The sequence below is a fragment of the Lolium rigidum genome, chromosome 3, assembly GCF_022539505.1.
Source record: "Lolium rigidum isolate FL_2022 chromosome 3, APGP_CSIRO_Lrig_0.1, whole genome shotgun sequence".
Lineage (NCBI taxonomy): Eukaryota > Viridiplantae > Streptophyta > Magnoliopsida > Poales > Poaceae > Lolium > Lolium rigidum.
The window spans coordinates 381126587-381133762 of NC_061510.1; the positions used below are offsets into that span (position 1 = coordinate 381126587).

General features: G+C 49.3%; 1 pseudogene; it reads left to right on the forward strand.

The window, feature by feature from the left end:
• The first annotated feature begins 5770 nt into the window (after positions 1-5770).
• On the forward strand, positions 5771-6924 carry LOC124700667 (annotated as a pseudogene).
• The last annotated feature ends 252 nt before the right edge of the window (positions 6925-7176 follow it).

Below are 7176 nucleotides of genomic sequence, written 5' to 3' on the forward strand. Positions count from 1 at the left end.
AAGCCCCTCTTGATAGTGCGGCTATCTATCCTATAATCCGGTCTCCCATCAACCTCCTTGAGACCGGTAAAAGGAAAACCTATCAAGGTCATACCTTTGCCTTGCGCATCCCGCTTGATCTTGATGATAACTCTTCAAGCTCTACACAAGCCGGAATGCCTCACTTGATCATTGTTGCTTTGTGAAGACTCACAAATGCTCCCCCATACACTATGATGGGAAAGCTCCATTGATGCACGTCTTCACATGTCCATTATCACCAAATGGACGGCAAGCTTCAAGCATGTGATTCACTCAAGATGCTCATCTTGAACTTGCCCAACTCAACCTTGTATCTTCTCATACTCACATAATATAGAGCATGGCTAATATTGAGTTCCACATAAGAACTCCATCTTCATTTCTTCTTCTTGATCATATCACATATATATCTTCATACCGATGATCTTGATGCCAATACACAAGGTATACCTTTATCTTCATGGCATCCATACTTGAATCCAACACATGGAGTTCAAGTAGTACCTATGGAATATTCCTTCATATAAACTCAATGAAAACATTAGTCCATAGGGGTTGTCATTAATTACCAAAACCACACATAGGGGCAATATACCCTTACACCAGGAGGTGCACCGGCGATAACGCGCTACCACCGTCCCGTTCCCACCGGCACGCGCTGGTGCGCCGACGGTAGCCGTTTTTGGTGCACCGACGATAGCCTATTTCCTAGTAGTGACACATGGAAACAATCTAAGAGCATCATCATATTCTTATGGATGGAATGAAAGTAATGGTATGAATTCGAATACAAATCCACATTAGTAATCAAAATCACAAATATGGTTAAAGGAGAATGGGATTGGTGATGGTGATGTAGCTGTAGCGGTTGATGATGTAGGGGATGATGCCTTGTCCTCCGATGATCCGTGTAGAAGCCGGAATGATGTCTTGTCCCAAGTTCCTCCTCCAGATCTATCTCAGAGGTGGTGTTTCGGTGTTTCGGTGGCCGTGTATCTCAAATCTCTCTCCCGTCCGTGTGAGATGAAAGTATTTGACGAGGCGGTGCTCCCCGGTATCGCATACGGGCGGCCCCCCATACCGATGGCCGCTAAACACTCTGATGTCTGTCCCCACATTCCCCTTTGACATAGATGTATGGTTAAGTGCTCAGATGGTTTTTATCATGTTAAAGTACCATAAAATGATAGTTTTTATTGATATTTCACCATTGCTTTAATATTTAGATATCAAGCGTAAACAAGCATAAAAGATGCGCGAAAACGCCGTAAAATGCAAAAAATCCTATTGCTACACAAGGTCATCTATATAAAATAGTGTATTAAAAACACTCCAAAAAATGCACTTATCACAACACCTTCAATAAGGAATGCGGTGATGACGACGATGTCTGCTGCCCGGACTGGTCCAAGGGTTTCCCTGTGGTACGCGCAAGGACAAGGAAGGAGGGCTTCACCCGATGCCCTCCAGGATGGAAGGGTGGTACCCGCGTCGGTGTCGGCTAGACCGGTAAAGATTTCTCCCGACCCTCGCCACCCCGCCTCGAGCGCTCCATCGTGCTCCACCAACCTCACCGCGCACCAACGCGCGCCACCATGACTTTAGAAGCATCATCGCCGTCTTATCGCGACCAAAAAACCGAGGCTAGCGGGACAAAGGAGGATCTTGAAACCGAGGAGCACCGAGGTAGTGGCCACACGGGAGGGATCCGCCTCCACCGCCAATGGCGGTACCCGTCCGCACATGCTGTCAAGGGGCAAAGTAGGCCCTCCTGGCCCGACCGAGCATAGACCCACCTAGCCCATGTTCATGAACCCCCCATCGGAATGTTGCAGGACACGTGTCTCCACCCGAGTTAACCCATGATCTGGTCACCTCTCCTGCCCACGGGAAGGGTGCGCCTACTCATCGCCTCAAGCGGAGATCGGGAACGCTTCCGCTCAGAGAATAAGATGGCCCGGAGTAAGATGGGCCTGGCCCATGTTAGGTACGTGACGAGCACCACTTTACATAGTACTAGTTTCTTTCAACTCGTTCGAGTACGTGCCAGTTCTACTCAAACAAAAAAAAGAGTACGTTCAGTTTACATAGTAGTTTCTTTGAACTCGTTTGAGTATGTTTAGATACGAATTTGGAAAAGGCGAGCCTCAAAAACCTCCTATTGCGTGGGGCACGTTTAACCTAGCGAGCCATATTCCAGAGTTGATCATGTCGGTATCTGTTTGCTCCCATTATCTGGAGGTTTTTTCTTGGAAAATATTCGAATTTTGAACAAATGTTTAAATTTGAAAAAAGAGTTCAGATTTTGACAGTTTAAATTCGAAAAATGTTCAAACATGAAAATTGTTCAGATCAATTTTTTTTCAAAAATTAAAAATTTGAAAATTGTCCAAATGTTAAAAATGTTAAATTTTGTAAATGTTCAAATTTGAAAATTGTTCAAACTTCAAAAAATATCGAATATGAAAATAGTTTAAACTCAAAAAATATTCAGATCTAAAATTATTCAAAATAAAAATGTTCACAATTAAAAATTGTTCAATTTCGAAAAAAAAATCTAAAAAAGTTCAAATTCTAAAAAGTTCAAAATTTTAAAAGTTCAAAAAGAAATATTTTGGCAAAACCAGTAACTGGAATGGAAAAACAAGCTGAACAAAAAAAAACATAAAAAGAAAAAGGGAAAACAGAAGAAAAACCGAAGGGAAACTCCGGCCCTCTCTAATGGGCCGGCCCAGCCTACCGCGCTCTGAGCGGAGCGAAGAATAGCTCCCGCTATGAGCGGGGAGTAGGTTTCGCCCCACGGGAAGCAGCTCAGATGCGTTCGTGCGCGGCCCACCCAGCCCCAGATGGGCCCCAAGGGCCCCGATCTAGACTGGGAGAGCGTTGCAGCGAGACGATGGAAGAGCGCGGGGGGGGGGGGGGGGGGTAAGCCTGGTCATTTGACGGAAATGGAATGCGGCTTATTCACTCTTCAAAAAGAGGGGATGTGGTCTCTTGGCAACATTTTGCTCGTGTTCCCATTTTAAAATTACATAAAGTTCTGGACTAAAAGGCAGAGGACACCAAGCAAGGAAGAAATCCCTCGATAGGCTCGGTCAAAATCGACCGGCGCGCTCGGGATCGATGATAGCAGAAAGACAATCACACGGTTGGATTCGGCCACAGCTGATCCAGTCGCCAGGCCGTTTCCTGGCAACAGTCTGACGTTAAGCCTGCCGTCTCGTTTCCTTGTCCCGGCCACAGTCCATCTCTTTCCTCTTCCCATCATCTGGCCACCAACTTCTTCTCCCTTGCGATATAAAATACATGAGCAGCCGCGTGCCGGAAAAGCAATATTCAATTCTTCTGTCCATGTTTGTGCATCTACTTTGTACTTTGAGATTGGTTCAAAATAACTATTACCTAGAGATCACTACAACTACTAATAACTATGCGGAAGCTTGCACCAATGTGTCTATTATTTTGTGAAATGGTGGGTCAATACGGGTTCTTTTGTGCTGACCATTTGTTTTTAACTCGTAGAGTTAGTATGTTACAGGGACACGTTTTGTGTTTTTCTTGTACCGCCTAAAACTCAACACATAGATACACATATTACAACTAGAAAAAAACTCACTTTGCAGCCTCACCTGCAACTTAAAAAAAATCAGTTGTAATTTCACTTGTATATGAGAAAAATCTCAGTAGCCTTGCAACCCAGGTAAATTCCTAGATACGACCGCATTTGCAACTGAAAAAAAATCTAAGGTGCAACCCAAGCAAAATTCTTGGATGCGGCCGCACTTGCAACTGAAATAGTCTTAGTTAAAACTATACCTGCAACAAGAAAAGATTAAAACATCAATTGCAACTAAAAAGTATGTTAGTTACAATCCAGCGAGATTCACACAATTTTTTTAAAAGAAAACAAATCTAAATAGATATAGAAAAAATCACGAAAAAGAACCCACACACAGAAAACCCCAAAAGTACAAAATTCAACTCGGCATATTTGAAAAAAGAGAAATATACAGATGGATTTTTTTTTTATTCTAGCATGCCCAAGCAGCCACGAGACATAAAAAAGCCCAAATAGAAGCACCCCATTCCAACCCAGATGGGCAAATATCTCCACAACACACCTAACTATTAAGCTAATTCTCAGCCATCTTTGACGCCTACCCCTCGCGTCGCCTAACCCTAGGCGACTTGGGGGCAACCTCCGCCGCCGGCCGCCCGCTACCATCCTCGCCGCCTCTCCTCGCCGCCGCCGGAAGACTCGCAGGGCAAAGCCCTGGCGGCGACGGCGGCGGCGGGGGCTTCGTCCCTCGCGCATTGGTGGCTCCCCTGGTGGCGGCGGCATGCGTCTCCGGCGGCTCCGGCGGCTCCGACATCGAGTTGTCGCGGGTGTGCGGCGGCGTGGACGTCTCCACGGTGGCGGATCGGCCTCGCGTGATGGGATCGCGCCTCCCGGCGGTGGATCTTCGGACCGGCGGTGGCGAGGGCCCCTAGGGTCTCGGGAGGCGCTGCCGAGATGGCGGAGGCAGCGTCGCATCGAATAAAGGTGCCGGAGCTCGGTCCCCATCTCGGCAAGGCCACGTGTGGCGGCGCCGGCGAGCCGCCGGCCTCGGTTTCCTCTCGGATCGGTGGATCTCGGGGAGGGTGGTCTCTCCCGGCAGGGTCATCCGTCGACTCGCCGTGGAGCTTTGGGAGTCGGAGGGCCGTTGTTTCTCGCCGTCTTCCCTCGGCCGGCCGTGGTGGCGAGGGAGTGGAAAGGGACGGTACAATCGCCTTCCTCGTTAGGGTTTTTAGGGTCTTTTTCTTGAGATGCGACTGTCGCGTCGTGAAGCTTTCTCCGGCCGACCATGGTGGCGAGGGGAGGAGGTGGCTTGACGTGGCGTCGATGGTTGGGACCTACTGCTCGGGGTCCGTGCTTTGGAGGTTCTACTTGGTCTCCACCAGCTCCCACCTGCCCGATGGTCTGGAAAAGATTATTAGCTCTCACCCCTCGGGGTGGGCACTCCTGCGGTGTTCAAAGCCCAATGTGGCGAAGGTGGCGGCGGTGACTCGATGGTGTCTGAAGACGGGCGGCTTCCGGTTTCGGTCTCTGTACTTGGGTGGTGACGATGAGGAGGATGGGCTTGACTGCGATTTGGGAGTACGGTGTGTGGTCTTCTGGGTCCATATTGTATTTTCCTTTTTTTGTGGAGTCGTTTGTAATCGTTTTCGCCATTGTTGAATTCCATCAGTTGTTATCTCAAAAAAAAAAGAAGCTAATTCTCAGCTAGCAAAACTGATAAATAGAGTAATAGCGTAAGGAATCGGAAACCATGCTAGGGAGAAAGCCCTCGATCGGCTGGGTCAAAAACGACAGGCGCACTCATGACCGATGACAGCAGGAATGCAAGTATCACACGGTTGGATCCGGTCCCTCTGCGTTTCCCGGCAACAGTCTGACGTAAACCTGCCGCCTCATTTCCTTTTCCCGCCACAGACCATCTCTCTTCCTCCTCCCATCATCTGGCCACCAGCTTCTTCTCGCTTAATCATATAAAATTAATCACGAATAGAATAACATGAGCAGCCGCGTGCAGGAGCGGCGGCCAATACCCAATTTGATAACGGCAGGGCATGCTCGCGGAAGCAGTCAAACGCGCTTCCACAAAATCCTACCTAAGGTCAACACCCGCCGTGCTCAAATGGATCAAGACTACAAATAGCCTCCATGGCATTCCCGTTTCCATCACATCATATCCAGCTCTCCCTGATACTTCCTTCTATCCAGCAGCCAGCTAGCTCGCTCGCTTGGCGATCGCTCCACCAGTGTGGCTGGAAAACCAGCAGGTGTTTCTCCTTGTAACAATTGCACATATGGCCCCTTCCTCTCGCTTCTCGTTAGCTCCTCGCGGTAGCTTCCTGCTCACAGTAGCGCTACTGGTCCTACTGCTGAGCCACGGAACTCACGGTCATGGCGCCGGGCTGAGCTCGTCCTTCTACGACGGCTCGTGCCCAGGCACGCGCGACATCGTCAGGCGAGTTATCCAGGACGCCCGCGTCACCGACGCCCGTATCCCGGCCAGCCTCATCCGCCTTCACTTCCACGACTGCTTCGTCAACGTAAGTTCACCAAACCTCGTAGGCAGTCATGTCGAATTGTCGATACATCATACATAGTGCACCATCTCATCAGTGTGGTTAATTTCTTCAGGGCTGCGACGGCTCGCTTCTGCTGGACGACGACGCCCAGGCAGCGATTATGACCGAGAAGAACGTCCCCGCCAACGACAACTCAGCACGCGGGTTCGGCGTGGTCGACGGGATCAAGCGTGCGTTGGAGAACGCCTGCCCCGGCGTCGTCTCCTGCGCCGACATCCTCGCCCTCGCCGCCGAGATCTCCGTCGAGCTGGCCGGAGGCCCGTCCTGGACCGTCCCGCTGGGCCGCCGTGACGGCACCACCACCAACATCGAGAGCGCCAACAACCTCCCGAGCCCCTTCGACCCCTCGAGACGCTTCAGGAGAAGTTCAGGAACCTGGGCCTTGACGACACCGACCTCGTCGCTTTGCAGGGGGCTCACACCTTTGGGCGCGCGCAGTGTCAGTTCACACAGAGAAACTGCACGGCTGGGCTTAGAGAGGGGTCGCTGGTGAACCTTGACGGCGTCACACCCGACGTGTTTGACAATAAGTACTATGGCAACCTCCTACAGGGTCGTGCCCAGCTTCCGTCGGACCAGGTGATGTTGTCTGATCCCGTCGCGGCAGGGACCACCGCACCGATAGTTCGAAGGTTCTCCGGTAACCAGAAGGACTTCTTTAGAAACTTCGCGGCTTCGATGGTTAAAATGGGGAACATAAGTCCACTGACCGGCAGGGATGGGGATATTAGGAAGAACTGTCGGAGGGTGAACAAGAAACCCTATTGAGGAAGGAGATTCCGTGCACATACATTTTAACAGATTTTTAATTTCTTTCTTTTATGGGTAGAGATATGCTCGTGTAAATCATTGTTTCAATTCATTCTAATTGTAAAGTTTTTCTGTGTTTCTCTCTACGGAAGCAAATGTAAATGTTCGTTATTCACTACATCCTCTTACATGTTTCATTTCTTCGTGCTTGAAGTTTGATATATCATCATATAGATTGTTTCACGTAGTTACATTCAGCTCATATTATTT